The sequence below is a fragment of the Mandrillus leucophaeus genome, unplaced genomic scaffold (genome assembly GCF_000951045.1).
Source record: "Mandrillus leucophaeus isolate KB7577 unplaced genomic scaffold, Mleu.le_1.0 Scaffold66, whole genome shotgun sequence".
In the NCBI taxonomy this organism is placed as follows: Eukaryota; Metazoa; Chordata; class Mammalia; order Primates; family Cercopithecidae; genus Mandrillus; species Mandrillus leucophaeus.
This window is the reverse complement of record NW_012107141.1, coordinates 5016869-5034189: the sequence shown is the minus strand read 5'-3', so window position 1 is coordinate 5034189 and position 17321 is coordinate 5016869. Positions and strand designations below refer to the sequence as shown.

The window sequence follows — 17321 nt, the reverse complement described above, 5'->3', positions numbered from 1 at the left end:
GCCCTGTTCATGAATCATTAATAAAAGTTAATTTGATATTTGAACTAAATTTGTTGAAATTTTGTCTCAATAATAATATAGTTAATATATAATAATATAGTTATAAATAATAATATAGTTAATAATATAGTTTCCTATTTTAAGATTATTTTTTGCCAGGGTTAAGGATAAATCCAATATTTACCTCATTAAATACACTCAAAAAATGCTAAGATTAGCTAATATTTATGGAGTTCTTCCTATGTGCCAGGCACAGTTCTAAGAGTTTTATTCATTTAATCCTCCTAACAGTCTACTATTATTCTTCATTTTACAAATCCCGAAACCAAGCACAGAGAAGACAAGTAACCTGCCCAAGGTTACATAGCTATGAAGAAACGTGAAATAGCAAAAACAATTTTGAAAAAGAAAAACTAAGTTGGAGGACTTACTCTACCTGATTTTAAGATTTATGATAAAGCTACAGTCATTAAGATATTTATCTTTATTAGCATAAAGATAAATATATACAATGATGGAATATAAGAATCTAGAAATATGCACATACATGGACAATTCATTTTCAACAAAGGTGGCAAGGCAATTCATTGGAGAAAATATAATCTTTTAATAAATGGTGCTGGAATACTTTGATAATCATATACAATTCATATACAAAAAAATGAACCTTTCCTCACACCATTAAAAAAATTAACTCATTAACTCCAGAATGGGCCATAGACCTAAATGTAAGAGCTAAAACTATAAAACTTCCAGAAGAAAATATAGGAGATAATCTTAATGACCTTGGGTTAGGTAAAAATTTCCTAAATATGACATAAAATGTAAGAGCTATTAAAGAAAAAATTTGATGTTACACTTTATCAAAGTGTAAATGCTTGTTCTTCAAAAGACACTGTAGAATCTGTCTCTCCCAGCCATATGTGGTCACCCCAAGAAGGCAAAAATCTGGAAGGGAAGGGAACCCTCATCAGGAGCCAAATTGGCCAGCACCTTGATCTTGGACTTCTTAGCCTCCAGAACTGTGAGAAAATAGTTGTTTAAGCCACCCCAGTTTGCATATTTTGTTATGACAGCCCAAGCTGACTAATACAGCCAGTTTCACTTACAAATATTCTTGAAGATACAGTTAATATTAATTTCATTAAATCTTACCCCTTGCCCCATAAGTACACGCCTTTTTAATATTCTATGTACAAACTAGAAAGTATGCATAAAAAATTTCTGCCAAAGCATGAAAGCTGTCTTAAAGAAAAGCTCTGGAAGATTATTTGACATGCAAGCTCAACTAGCTGCTTTTTTCATAAAACAGCATTTTTACTTGAAAGAACTAATGTACAAATCGTGGTTGTTCAGACTTGGGTATTTGGCAGAAATTTTCTCAAAAATGAACAAAATGACCCTGTTATTTCAAGGAAAACAAGTGATAGTATTTGCTATCAGTGATAAAAAGTCAAGCTTTCACACAAAAAAATTTTGGAAAACTCTACATCGTGCAGTATGGGAAAAAAAGGAGGAAAACATACTTCGTCCATGAGCCTGAGCGCTTCCCGATTCTTTGTTTAGTTTTGAGACGGAGTCTCACTGTGTTGCCCAGGCTGGAGTGCAGCGGAGCGATCTCAGCTCACTGCAAGCTCGGCCCCCCAGGTTCACGCCATTCTCCTGCCTCAGCCTCCCGAATAGCTGGGACTATTCTGCCACCGCGCCTGGCTAATTTTTTTGTATTTTTAGTAGAGACAGGGTTTCACAGTGTTTGCCAGGTTGGTCTCGATCCCCTGACCTCGTGATCCGCCCACCTCAGCCTCTCAAAGTGCTGGGATTACAGGCGTGAGCCACCGCGCCCGGCCAAGCCTCCCGATTCTTAAAAGACTTTTCTGGGCCAGATGCAGTGGCTCACGCCTGTTGTAATCCCAACACTTTGGGAGGCCGAGGCAGGCAGATCACAAGGTCAAGAGATTGAGACCATCCTGGCCAACATGGTGAAACCCCGTCTCTACTAAAAATACAAAAATTAGCTGGGCGTGGTGGCGAGCATCTGTAGTCCCAGCTCCTCGGGAGGCGGAGGCAGGAGAATCACTCGAACCCGGGAGGCGGAGGTTGCAGTGAGCTGAGATCACGCCACTGAACTCCAGCCTGGTGACAGAGCAAGACTCCCTCTCAAACAAACAAACAAAAACACTTTTCTGATAAGATCTGTGGTGATATTAATGAACGTGATCTTTTGATACTGTATAATGAAATACACATTTGGAAGATCTACTATACTTAAGTGAAGCACCATTTTCTGCATGAATCATATGTGGGTAAAAGGTCCTTTCATAGTGCACAAAGACCTGTGAACTTTAATATAAGAGAGTCTGAAAAGTTCACTGATGTAGTTTTAGATTTCACAATGCAACTAACCTGTAAGAAACTACTATTTCTCTAGTTTTGGTGAAATAATTACCTAAAAAGGCAACTTAAAATATTCCTGTTTTTCGAACTACATATCTTTGTAAGGATAGACTTCCTTCATATTCTTCAACTAAAGCAACATTTTGTAACAGTCTGAATGCAAAAGCAAATATGAGAATTCAGCTGTCTTCTATTATTAAGCTAGAGATTAAAAGATATGCAAGTGTAAAATAATGCTACTATTCTCACTAATTATTTTGGGTTTTGGAAAATATTTTTAATAAAAATGCTATTTAGGCCATGCACGGTGGCTCACGCCTGTAATCCTAACATTTTGAGAGGCTGAAACGGGCAGACCACTTGAGGTCCGGGGTTCGAGACCAGCCTGACCAACATGGCAAAAACCCATCTCTATTAAAAATACAAAAATTAGCCAGGCATAGTGGCGCATGCCTGTAATCCCAGCTACTCGGGAGGCTGAGATAGAAGAATCACTTGAACCCGGGAGGAGCAGGTAGAGTTAGCCGAGGTTGTACTACTGCACTCCAGCCTGAGCAACAGAGCCTGACTCTGTCTCCAAATAAAAAAAAAAAAGCTGTTTGTGTTAATATGCTATAGGCTTATTATTGTTATTTTAAATGAATTAATGTTTACATTTTCTGTTTTAAATTCAAATTTAGTTACATTATGAAAGTGGTCCACTTGTCTCATAGAACTGATGTTTATGGCTTCTTTGAATAAACATAGAAATTGACCCTCCCAGTCTTAAAATTTGAGCACTCACCTGTCATGATTGTCTGTCCAACCACCTGCGTCCTACTGACCAGTTCCTTTTCCTTAGCCCTCCCTAATTCCCGTTTTCCCACACATGGTTACATTTCTTCCCTGCTATAAAAACCCCCAATTTTAGTCGGTCAGGGAAATGAATTTGGGACTGATCTCCCATCTCCTCAGCTTCAGCACCCGATTAAAGCCTTGTTCCCTGGCAATACTGGTAGTCTCAGTGATCAGCTTTCTGTGTGGCAAGCAATAGGACCTATATCAAACCCCTGGAGTTTCAGTAACAATTTGACAGATATATCCTACCTAAAGCTCAATGAAATCCTTAATTATTTTTAAAAGTGTAAAGACATCCTGAAACCAAAAAGTTTGAGAATTATAGTTCTAGGTAAACAAAACAGTCTGTATTGAGGCCCAGAGATAAGAAAAGGCACTGCGGGCTAGGAGCAGTTGCTCACGCCTGTAATCCCAGCACTTTGGGAGGCCGAGGCGGGCAGATCACGAGGTCAGCAGATCAAGACCATCCTGGCTAACCTGGTGAAACCTCGTCTCTACTAAAAATACAAAAAATTAGTCAGGCGTGGTGGCAGGCGCCTGTAGTCCCAGTCACTCGGGAGGCTGAGGCAGGAGAATGGCGTGAACCCGGGAGGCGGAGCCTGCAGTGAGCCAAGATCGTGCCACTGCACTCCAGCCTGGGCGACAGAGCGAGACTCCATCTCAAAAAAAAAAAAAAAAAAGAGAGAGAGAGAGAGAAGGCACTGTGGATTCTGGAACTGTACATTGTTCGGCATAGCTGGAGAAGACAGTTTGATGGAAGAATTGCGCTAGGTGGAGGGAAAAAAGCTGTCATATCACAAGGTTTGTATGCCATGCTAACATGGGGAGTTAGTGAAAGATTTTAACCAGATCCAATTTAGGTTTTAGAAAGATAGCGCTGATAGAAATAAAGAGAAAGAATTGAAGGTAACGAGACCAGATAGAAAATTGCTGAGTCATCCAATAAAAACCTATACTTTTCCTTTATCTTAGAGGGATAATAGGTTATTATTTATTATTTTAATTATACATTTAAAAATAATTAGGTGTTTTAGCATGATCAAGCAGTTCTCTTTTCTAAATTTCCAAATTTCTTAAACTATGGTCTAGCTATGACCAACTTCAAACAAACTACATTCATTCCTAATTTTTTTTTTTTTTTTGAGACAGAGTCTCACTCTGTTGCCCAGGATGGAGTGCAGTGGTGTGATCTCAACTCACTGCAAACGATTCTCATGCCTCAGCCTCCCAAGTAGCTGGGATTACAGGTGTGTGCACCACACCCAGTTAATTTTTTTTTGTATTTTTAGTATAGACGGGTTTCACCATGTTGGCCAGGCTGGTCTTGAACTCCTGGCCTCAAATGATCTGCCCATCTAGGCCTCCTCGCACCCGGCCCCTAATATCTTTTTTAAAGTCTCTTTTGTATCTTGCAGTTAAATATATCAGATTAAATGTGTTTTCTTTTTTTCCCTCCAAAACCTCTACTAAAATATCACTGAAGGGATTTTTAAAAGACTTAAACCCTACTACCTGATTATCTCAAAAGATGTGGAAAAACTACTAGACAAAGTCTAACATCCTTTCATGAAAAAAAAAACTAAAACTAAAACTAAACTAGGAATAAAAGGGAACTTCCTCAACCTGATAAAGAATATCTACAAAATCCCCACAGTTAACACTATACTTGATGGCAAAAGACAAAATGTGCTTTCCTCCTATCAGTAACAACACAAAGATGTCCAGTTTTGCCAATTCGACTCAACATTGTACTGCAGGTTCTAACCAGCACAATTAGGCAAGAAAAAAAAAAAAGCATCCAGACTGGAAAGGAAGATCTACTTGCAGATGACATTATCTGGTATAAAAAATCCTAAGAAATCTAAGAAACTATTAGAGCTAATATACTAGTTCAGCAATGTTGCAAGATACAAGATCATTTTTCCTTTTTGGTCAGGGTCTCACTCCCGTTGACCAGGCTGGAGGGCAGTAGTGTGAACATGGCTCACTGCAGCCTCAGCTTCCCAGATTCAGGTGATTCTCCCACCTTAGCCTCCTGAGTAGCTGGAACTACAGGTAAGCACCACCACGCCCAGGTAATTTTTTATATTTTTAGTAGAGATGAGGTGTTGCCATGTTGCCCAGGCTGGCACTATATTTCTATATAGGAGCAATGAACAACTCAAAGGTGAAATAGAGAAAACAGTGCTAATTATAATAATATAAAAATGAAATACTTAAGAACACATTTAACAAAGAAATGTAAGACTTATACAATGAACACTATAGAACATTGTTGAAAGAAATTAAAGGCCTAAATAATAGGAAAGACACTTCATGTTCATAGGTTGTTAGACTTAATATTGTTAACATGGCACACTCCACAAACTGACCTACAAATTCAATACAGTCCCTATCAAAATCCCAGCTGGCTTTTTGGAGAGAAATTGACAAGCTGATCCTAAAATTCATAAGGAAATGCAAAAGACCCAGAATAACCAAAACAATCTCAAAAAAGAACAAAGTTGTAGGATTCACATTCCCAATTTCAAAACCTTTTCGAAGCTACAGTAACTCAGACTGTGTGGTACTGGCATAAGGCAGACATAGAAACCAATGAAATAGAATTAAGAGTCTAGAAATAAACCCTTATATTTTATAGCAAATTGATTTTTGACATAAGTGCCTGATATGGTTTGGCTGTGTCCCCACCCAAATCTCATCTTGAACTGCAGCTCCCATAATCCCCATGTGTCATGGAAGGGACCCAGTGGGGTAACTGAATCATGGGGGTGATTACTTCCATGTTGTTCTTGTGATAGTGAGGGAGTTCTCACAAGATCTGATGGTTTTATAAGGGACTTTTCCCCCTTTTGCTCAGCACTTCTCCTTGCTCCTGCCATGTTAAGGACGTGTTTGCTTCCTCTTCTGCCATGATTGTAAGCTTCCTGAGGTCTCCCCAGTCATGCTGAACTGTGAGTCAATTAAACCTCTTTCCTATATAAATTATCCAGTCTCAGGTATGTCTGTATTAGCAGTGTGAGAATGAACTAATACAGTGCCAAAACACTCAATGGGGAAAGAACAGCATTTTTTTAAAAATGGTGCTGGGACAACTGGATACTCATATGTAAAAAAATGATTTTGGACTCCTACCTCAAGCCATATTAAAAATTAACTCAAAATGGATCAAAGACCTAAATGTAAAAGCTAATACTATAAAACTCTTAGAATAAAAAATAGGTGCAAAGTTTTGTGAACTTGGTTTAGGTAACCATTTCTTAGATATAACACCTAAAGCATAAATATCCAAAGAAAAAATAAAGGGACTTCATCAAAATTAAAAACTGTACTACAAAGGACACTATCAAGAAAGTAAAAAGACAACCCACAAGATGGGAGAAAATATTTGCAAATCATATATCTATAAGGGTCTAGTATCCAGAATATGTAAATACTGTTACAATTCAACAGTCCAGATCTGAACTGCCATCTTAACTTCAACCCAATTAAAAAGAGGCAAAAAGGCCGGGCGTGGTGGCTCATGCCTGTAATCTCAGCACTTTGGGAGGCCGAAGCAGGCGGATCACGAGGTCAGGAGATAGAGACCATCCTGGCTAACATGGTGAAACCCCGTCTCTACTAAAAATACAAAAAATTAGGCGGGCGTAGTGGCAGGTGCCTGTAGTCCCAGTCACTCGGGAGGCCGAGGCAGGAGAATGGCGTGAACCCAGGAGGTGGAGGTTGCAGTGAGCCGAGATCGCGCCACTGCACTCTAGCCTGGGCGGCAGAGTGAGACACCGTCTCAAAAAAACAAAACAAAACAAACAAAAAAAAAAAGAGGCAAAAGATTTGAGTAGACATTTCTCCAAGAAGACAAACCCTTAGCCAAAAACACATGAAAAGACACTCAACATCATTAATCATTAGGGAAATGCAAAACAAACCCACAATGAGATACTACTTCACATGCACTAGGATGGCTATAACAAAAAAGACAACAACAACAAGTGTTGGAAAAGATATGGAGAAATTAGAACCCTCATACATTGCTGATGGGTAAAATGGAGCAGCTGCTTTGAAAAAGTTTGACAATCCTTTAAAAAGTTAAACAGAGTTACCAAATGACCTAGAAATTCCACACTTAGGTATATGCCTAAAAGAAATGAAAAAAGGTGTTCGAACAAAAACTTGTATATGTTTTTGTTCCCAGCAGTATTTTCATAAAATCCAAGTGGTGAAAATAATCCAAAGGTCCATCAGGTGATGAATGAATAAACAAAATGTGATGTACACATACAATCAAAAAATATTATTTAGCCACAATAGGAATAAAGTGCTGAAATACACTACGACATTGATGAATTTTTTTTTTTTTTTTGAGACAGAGTTTTGTTCTTGTTGCCCAGGCTGGAGTGCAGTGGCACGATCTTGGCTCACTGCAACCTCTGCCTACTGGATTCAAGCAATTCTCCTGCCTCAGCCTCCTGAGTTGCTGAGATTACAGGTGCCCGCCACCATGCCTGGCTAATTTTTTGTATTTTTAGTAGAGATGGGGTTTCACCATGTTGGTCAGGCTGGTCTCGAACTCCTGACCTCAGGTCATCTACCCACCTCAGCCTCCCAAAGAGCTGGGTGAGCCACCGCGCCTGGCAAACATCGATGAATTTTAAAAACATGCTAAGTGAAATAAGCCAGACACAACAGACCCCGTATTGTATAATAATTGTCATTTGTATGCAATATCTAGAATAGGCAAATTCATAGAGACAGAAATTAGAGTAGTGGTTGCCAGGGGTTGTGGGGAAGGTAAAATGGGAGTGACTACTAATTGGTATGGAGTTTCTTTATGGGGTGATAAAAATGTTCTGCAATTATATCATGGTGGTAGTTACACAACCTTGTGAGTACACGAAAAAATGCCAGGCATTGTGGGGTCATGCACAGTATACTAAAAAATCCCACCTACACAGGAAACTGAGGTAAGAGAATCACTTGAGCCCAGGAGTTCAAGATCAGCCTGGGCAATATATTGAGACTCTGTGTCTTTAAAAAAATGATTTAGGCCCAGCGCAGTGGCTCATGCCTATAATCCCAGCACTTTGGGAGACCGAGGTGGGCAGGGCGTTCAAGACCAGCCTGGCCAGCATGGTGAAACCCTGTCTCTATTAAAAATACAAAAATTAGCCAGGTGTGGTGGCGTGTGCCTGTAATCCCAGCTACTCGGGAAGCTAAGGCAGAAGAATTGCTTGAACCCAGGAGGTGGAGGTTGCAGTGAGTTGAGATTGTACCATTGCAGTCCAGCCTGGGCTACACAGCAAGACTCCATCTCAAAAAAAAAAAAAAAAAAAAAAATTATTTAAACCCCACTGAATTGGTATGTTAAGCATATCTCAAAAAAAGAAGACATAGATTTATAAAAATAGAGTTGATGGCAGCAGATAAGAAATGTTAAAAATTTTGGAAAATGGAAATTAGACACACAACTTATTGTACGAACAGAAAAAAAGCTAAAATTTAAGTGGCTTTACTGAGGAAACAGGACAAAAAACAAGCACATCCTCTTATACAACATCAGAAAGGCTTAGGAATATTACGTATCAGGTACCTCTAAAGCCGTGGGAGTAAGTAAAGGTAAAAACAGAAAATCGGGTTAAAAGTCTACATAAGAAGCAGTTATATTTCTAGATCCTCTTCCCAACCTTGTATAGTAAAGTTACTACTACTCCTCCACCCAGGTTTAAAATTAAAGGTTTATTCTCTACTGAGAAGTTGAATCAGAAGGATGTTGAACTTGGGAACACCAAGAACAGTTTGAAGACAGAGATACCCTACTAAAAAGTGGAATATTACATAAAACTCTATATATTGATCTGTAAGACCCTTTCCTAAACAAGTAGCTTCAAAAACTTGAGAAAAGTTTAAAAATTGGAAAAAAAGAACTCAGGAGAAAAAGAAAATGTAGAAGACGTTCATGTGCAAAAAAAAAAAATAAAACAACAACAAAAAAGAAACTCTACAGTTAATATTCTCAGAAAGGCAAGATAAAATCTTACATTTAGTAATTCAAAATTTTTTTAAATGGAGTAGAAATTTAAATCATCAAATCTACCATAGTAGATGAATTTTTTATGTCAACTTGACTGGGCTAAGGGATGCCCAGATAGCTGGTAAAACATCATTTCTGGTTGTTTGTGAGAGACTTTCTGGTAGAGACTAGCCTTTGAATGAGTAGATTGAGTAAAGAAGATTCACCTTCAGCAATGTGGGTGGGCACCATCCAACCCAATGAGAGCCCACATAGAACAAAAGGCAGAGGGGAAAGGCAAATTCTCCCTCTCATCTTGCCCTGGGACACCAAGGCTTCTAGTTCTCAGGCTTTCAGACTCTGGAACTCATACCAGCACACTGCTCCTCCTCACCACTACCTTCTCAAGCCTATGAACTCAGACTGAACTACACCACTGGCTTTCCTGATTCTCTACATTGCAGGCACAAATGGTGGGACTTCTCAGCCTCCATAGTCATGTAAGCCAATTCCCATAATAAATCTATATGGCTGGCCCTTTAGCAAAGTGGGACCTGGGTATAGTGGCTCACGCCTGTAACCCCAGCACTTTGGGAGGTCAAAGAGGGAGGAATGCTTGAACCCAGGCATTCAAGACCAGCCTGGACAATATAGCGAGACTCTATCTCTGTAAAAAGAAAATTTAAAAATCTATATATAACTTTGGACTCCCCCAAAACATAACTATTAATAGCCAATATGTGACTGGAAGCCTTACCAATAACATAAACAGTCAATTAGCACATATGTTGTATATGTATTACATACTGTATTCTTACAATAAAGTAAGCTAGGGAAAAGAAAATGTTATTAAGAAAATTATGGTGCCAGGCGTGGTGGCTCATGCCTATAATCCCAACACTGTGGGAGGCCAAGGTGGGAGAATCACTTGAAGCCAGGAGTTCAAGAACAGCCTGGACAACAAAGCAAGATCCCATCTCTACAATAATAATAATTTAAAATTTAAAAAAAGAAAATCAAGAGGAAGAGAAAATATATTTACTGCTCATTAAGTGGAAGTAGATCACTCATTATAAAGGTCTTCATCCTCGTTTTCACCGTGAGTAGGCTGAGGAAGTAGAAATGGAGGGCGTTGATCCTACTGTCTCAAAGGTGGCAAAGAAAATCTGTGTATAAGTAGACCACACAATATAAATCCGTGTTGTTCAAGGGTCAGCTGTGTATCTATATAGCTATGTATCTAGGTCTTTACATATCCTATTAGTTCAGTTTTTCTGGGGAACCCTGGCTAATACAATAGATATTTTTGATATTCAACAAAAGGATTGGAAAGGTTAAGATATTCATATAACATGTAACAATCAAAAAAGATAGAAAAGAGAAAAACAAGAAAAATTAGAGCATAAATCTATAAGTCTAATGTCTAAGTAACAATAGTTCCAGAGATAGAACATAGATGAGACAATATTGAACACATAATTCAAGAAAACTTCTCAGAACTGATATACATGAATTTCTACACTGAAAGGATCTCAAGACAATGAAATAAGATCCACACCAATGTATAACATGAAATATCACAAATCAGAATGGCATTAGATCACTCAATAGCAATACAGAAAGCTAAAAGATAGGGGAGAAATGCTTTAAAAATTCTAAGGGAAAATTATCTCCAACACAGAATTTTATACCTATCTAAACTATCAATCAAGTGTAAGGGTAGTATAAAGTCATTTTCAGAAACAGAAGATTCCCCCAAATTTTACTTTGCATGCACCCTTTCTCAGAAAGCTACTAGAGGATGCAATCTAATAAAAAGAAGGAGCATGTAAGGAAAAAGGAAGACATAGGCTTTCGGAAATACGCACTATATATAACTTACTTAAGCAAGACAAGTAATACCCATGATAAGGATGAAGGATGAAGTAATACCCATGATAAGGATGAAGGATTTAGAGAGCAGCCAGGCCAGACTGGAGCAGGGGGGACCAGTTAGATGAAGGAGTACTTCAGAAAAGTTATCTTGAAGAAAAGAAATTGAAACTGAGAGGATGCTTGATGTGTCTGAACTGACCTTAGGCTATAAAGTCTGCGGATGAATTAAGGACAAGTTCATAGAAAACCATGCACAAAAGGAAAGGTAATTATTAATTGCAGGAAAATGAAAAAAAGTGCAAAAAGGAGAAATGTAATCATAGTATACTATATTTTACATATATATGTTGTATACTATGTGTATATATACATATATACTATGTATACATATATACATATGTATAATTTTCATAGTCATAATAAACACTGAATATTGATTTAACCAAAAATTATAATAATTTTTTTGGAAGACTAGAAAGAAGGGAAATTGAGTAGTATAAGAGACCTAAATCCTCATCTTCTATAATACAAAGTCATTAAGCAATATCTAAAATGAAAAAATCAAGAAGAGCAATTTAAGCATGTTATTTTAAAATATGCAGCAAAAAAAATTGTTTTTAATGGTGAAAAATTTGAAAATGGCCTCCTCTGAGGAATGAGACTTCGAGGTGAGAAGGTTGTGGTGTAGGGGGTACTGCTTTTTTTTGTTATAATTCTTATAGACTCATTTGATTTTTAAAATTCTGTAGTTAAGAAAAATAAACATCAAAAACTTTAAATCTAGCAATTCTTTGGACTTTCTTCAATGGAAGAAGTGGAATTTTGCACTCTCTGGATTCTCCCTCTTCTTTTTCATTTTTATTTTCTTTTATTTTTTCAAGACAGAGTCTCACTGTGTTGCCCAGGCTGGAGTGCAGTGGCGCGATCTTGGCTCACTGCCACCTCTGCCTCTGGAGTTCAAGCGATTCTCCTGCTTCAGCGACCTGGATAGCCGGAATTATAGGCACCTGCCACCACACCCAATCAATTTTTGTATTTTTAGTAGAAATGGGGTTTTACCATGTTGGCCAGGTTGGTCTCGAACTCCTGGCCTCAAGTGATCCACCAGCCTCAGTCTCCCAAAGTGCTAGGATTACAGGCATGAGCTACCGCGTCCAGCCGGATCCTCCCTCTTCTTATCCATTATTTGTGACATCATGTTTTCCTAAAAGAGTTTTTCAACTGTTTCTTCTAATTATTATTTTGTAATGCTTTTGTATTTTTTTCTTTTACCAATTTCCATAGTCAACTTTGCTCCTGTTAGCATTCTTAGTTACTTCTTTTTTAAAAATGATTTATGCAGCCTTACTTCACATGCTTTAATGCAGCTCAGATTACTTGTACTTGGCCCTAGCCGAGCTATCTTTCTTCCTTCCCCCCGTAGCTAATACAGACTTTCTTTGCTCTCCTCAAGCCTTTTACTTCTGCTTCCCTAACTCTAAGAAGATAATCTTGATTCTTAATTCAGACAAAGAAGAGGTCATCAGCTAAAGAACACCAACTTCTAGTTCCATTTCTAAGTTTAACCATGTCCTTCATCATCCTTACTTCCTACCTTGTTCTTCAAATACAATTATGCCATGTGAAGCTGTATTAAGACCACCTTAAGACCTGATTTCTTACTTGGGAATTCTTCCTAATTGAGAAAATTCTTACTTATGAATTGCTTTCAAATATGGTAAAATGTCTGTCAATATTACATATAATAATGAAAGTTGACATTATATTGTTTTATACACACATAATAAAACATCTACCCACACTTTAGGGTTGATAAATTTTTTTTTTTAGGTCTCAAATATTTTCAAAGATCCCATAACAGTTTGTAGGTTAGGCACTACACAAACAGTGCCTTCTGGATAAATATGGTCCTGACTCCCACCTCCAAAATAGCCTTGCACCTCTGCCTTTGATCCTAAATTTCCTCGCACTTCTAAAAATGTTCCATCAAGTATTCATCATCCTTTCCTTCCCTTGGATCTTCCCTCTCTCCCTGTACAATGGTTCCTTTCCCGTCAGCCTAAAAACATACTCAAGTTTCTCCCATCTAAAAACTAAAAACAATAAACTCTCTCTTCCTCCTCTTGCTATCACCCCCTCTCCTCCTTTCCCTAATTGATCAAACTTCTTGAAACGAATTTAGCCTATTCTCAATGCCTTCACCCTCCCATTTACCCTTCAATCCAGCAAAATCAGGCATCTTGCCACACTACTCCATGGAAACCTCCCTTAATGCCACTAACAACCTGTTTTGCAGCCCTTATCTTTTTTGACCTCTCTGAGACATCTGGTATCATTGAACACTTCCTCCATCTTGAAACTCTCCACCCCCACATCCCTAGTGTCTGTGGCACTGCCTTTTTCTTACTCTCCTCCTAAATTTCTTACCAATCACTTTCCAGTCTAGGAGGATAAATATCTTTCTTTATTGTAAAACTAGCTCTCCGGAAACAAGATTTTGGTTTCTACAATGGGTCTCTAACTCGTAATAGAAAAAAAAATTATTTAGCAGCAAAGTTACCTCCAACGCCCAGCAACAAACCAATTATAAAGAACTAAAAATTCTAAAATTACATGTTCTAAGGTGAACGACTAACTAGAGTATAGAAAGGAACTATTCTGATTATTGGAAATGTTTACAAAGGACAGGAAGTGACACAGAGAAATGACACGCAACATAAAGTTAAGAAAGAAAATAATAACCATTGTAAAAAGGGAACAACTAAGCTCAGAGACAGGGACCAGGGATAAAATAACTTTGTACTAGGGCCGGGCGCGGTGGCTCAAGCCTGTAATCCCAGCACTTTGGGAGGCCAAAGTGGGCGGATCACAGGTCAGGAGATCGAGATCATCCTGGCTAACACGGTGAAACCCCGTCTCTACTAAAAAAATACAAAAAATTAGCCGGGCGTGGTGGCGGGCGCCTGTAGTCCCAGCTACTCGGGAGGCTGAGGCAGGAGAATGGCATAAACCCGGGAGGCGGAGCTTGCAGTGAGCCGAGATTGGGCCACTACACTCCAGCCTGGGCGACAGAGCGAGACACTGTCTCAAAACAACAACAACAACAACAACAACAACAACAACAACAACAACTTTGCACTTCAAGAGGCAGAGGTACAGGAGAAAAACCAAATACTGACCAGCACATCTGTGCTTCACCTGTGAATAAGGGCAAGTCGCTACTAACAATACAACTTGCCTTGAGTAGGGGAGATGTCTCCACTGCATATACTAGGTATGACAGCTTCCTGTTTGTGTCCTGCCAAAAATATGCTGCCATTCTTTTTGCACACGATTGTCCATTAGACTCAAATTCCCTGCCTCATTGGCAGTTAGCATGGACCTTATTAAGTTCTCACCTATGAAATATGAGCACAAGTGATGTTTGCATCTTCGGCTTCACTTGCCTAGAAAGTCCTTGCCCTGGATTCACTGCTTCCCCTTTTGCTGGCTAGAAATGGCTACAGTTGAGGCAGCCTTGGAAACCATGTGTTTCATTGACTGCTCTGCTAGCTGAAATCCAAAGATGACTTCCTAAAGCAGACCCTGCCTTTCACATCCTGGATTTGAATTAAATAAGAAAGAAAGAAAGTGCTTTCTTGTATGAGCCATTGCATTGGGAGGGTGGGGGAGTTAAGTGGTGGAGTTTTTTGTTTTGTTTTGTTTTTATAACACCAGCTCAGCCCTCACCCTCATACCCTGAGAGATTAGGAGCACCAAACCACCTGAAGTGCCAAACCTCAGTAGACCTCAACAGCTTACTGACTCAGTAGGAAACATTAGTCTGGAGAGAAGGGAATGGTAAGTACTGGTGGGGGAGCAGGGAGATGTCTTCTTATTAATTAATAGCTATAAATTAGAATTTAACTAACACTGAATGGCACCTAAACCACTTAATTTCAAATTAGAAGAATTAGAATCAAATCATAGCTTCACTAACTGCTGTCTATATAAATGGAAAATTTACATAAGTTCTTTGAGCCCCCATTTCTTCTCATGCATAATAAAAATAACATTCATCCTCATGGGTAAATGTTATAACATATTTCTAGCACAATATAATAAATTAGGTCTAAAATAATGACACTACCTCACCAAGAAAATGCTAAATTATCTTCTATATATTAAAACAATCTGGCAGGGTATGGTGGCTCATGCCTGTAATCTCAGCACCATGGGAGGCCAAGGTGGGTGGATCACTTGAGCCCAGGAGTTGGAGACCAGCCTGGGCAACACAGTAAACAAAGAATTTAAAAATTAGCTAGGCATGGTGGCACACACCTATAGTCCGAGCTATCTGGGAGGCTGAGGTGGGAGGATCACCTGAGCTCAGGAGGTCGAGGCTACAGTGAGCCATGATCATGCCACTGCATTCCAGCCTAGACGACAGAGTGAGACCTTATCTCAAAAAAAAAAAAAAAGAGCCTAAGGAATATATCATATATTCTGTAGAATTTTCTACTGAATTTAAGTTCTGACACTTAAATTGTTATTGAACTGAATGGGAAAGAAGGCCCTTAGAAATTACAAAACCTGAAAAAAAGTGGCTAACAATACTGGCTTTAGAGTCACATAAACTTCATTCAAACTTCAGCTCCAGACATACTAGCTCAGTGACCTTGGACAAGTTATATAACTTAAATGCCAGTTTCCTCAAAGAAAAGTGGGATCAGCCTAATGTCTACCTGCTGTGAGAACTGAACGAGACTGCTGTCTCCTTCAGTCCTCCTGAATATGAGAATGACTCTAGATGGCATATGAAGAACACCTATTTGAAAACAGTTTCCGGGCCAGGCGTGGTGGCTCATGTCTGTAATCCTAGCACTTTGGGAGGCCGAGGTGGGTGGATCATGAGGTCAGGAGTTCAAGACCAGCCAGGCCAAGAGACCAGCCTGGCCAATATGGTGAAACCCTGTCTCTACTAAAAATACAAAAATTAGCCAGCTGTGATGATGGGTACCTGTAATCCCAGCTACTCCGGAGGCTGAGGCAGAAGAACTGCTTGAACCCGGAAGGCGGAGGTTGCAGTGAGCGGAGATCACGCCATTGCACTCCAGCCTGGGCAACAAAGCAAGACTTCAACTCAAAAAAAAAAAAAAAGAAAGAAAACAGTTTCCACTTAAGACAGTATTTAGGCAGCTGTACTACTTAAAAGTTGAAATATTATCTCTGTATTAAAAAATATATATATGAGACATGATCCCTGCCTAAGGGATTAGAATTTAAAAGAAAAAGTCTTTAGGCCAGGCACAGTGGCTCACGCCTGTAATCCCAGCACTTTGGGAGGCCAAGGCGGGCAGATCACGGCAGATCACGAGGTCAAGAGATCAAGACCACCCTGGCTAACACGGTGAAACCCCGTCTCTACTAAAAATACAAAAAAATCAGCGGGGCAAGGTGTAGTCCCAGTTACTTGGGAGGCCAAGGCAGGAGAATGATGTGAACTCGGGAGGTGGAGCTTGCAGTGAGCCGAGATCGCGCCACTGCACTCCAGCCTGGGCAACAGAGCGAGACTCCATCTTAAAAAAAAAAAAAAAAAAAAAGGAAAAGTCTTTCCCCTTTTTGTGTCACCTAATAGCAAATGAAATCTGGGAAATGAAGTTACCCAAATACTACTAACTGTAATTGAAAACAAAAGATTAAATTCTGAACAACCAAAGCTGTTTTTAATTACTTGGCTAAGTTTAAGAACTTTCCAGTTGAAGAGCCTGATGTCAGGTCCTTCAATAATAGCTATTTTCGGGCCGGGCACGATGGCTCATGCTTGTAATCCCAGCATTTGGGGAGGCCGAGGCAGGTGGATCACGTGAGATCAGGAGTTTGAGACCAGCCTGGCTAACATGGCAAAACCCCCATCTCTACTAAAAATACAAAAATTAGCCAGGCATGGTGGCAAGCACCTGTAATTCCAGCTACTCAGGAGGCTAAGACATGAGAATTGCATGAACCCAGGAGGCAGAGGTTGCAGTGAGCTGAGATTGCGCCATTGCACTCCAGCCTGGGTGATGGAGCAAAACTCTGTCTCAAAAAAAAAAAAAACATTATTTTATCTTACCATCCCAGGAAAGATAAGAAAAAATTTATAATGTGAGACAAATTCAACCACTTCTTTTCCTTCTAAGTGTGTTTCTCATTTAGAAATACGATATCAAAAATAAATATTTACTGG

General features: G+C 39.1%; 1 protein-coding gene across 1 annotated transcript in view; it reads right to left on the bottom strand.

The window, feature by feature from the left end:
• LOC105554813 (chromosome unknown open reading frame, human C11orf49) overlaps positions 1-17321 on the bottom strand; it is a 258467-nt gene that overhangs the window by 229573 nt on the left and 11573 nt on the right. The window lies entirely within an intron of this gene.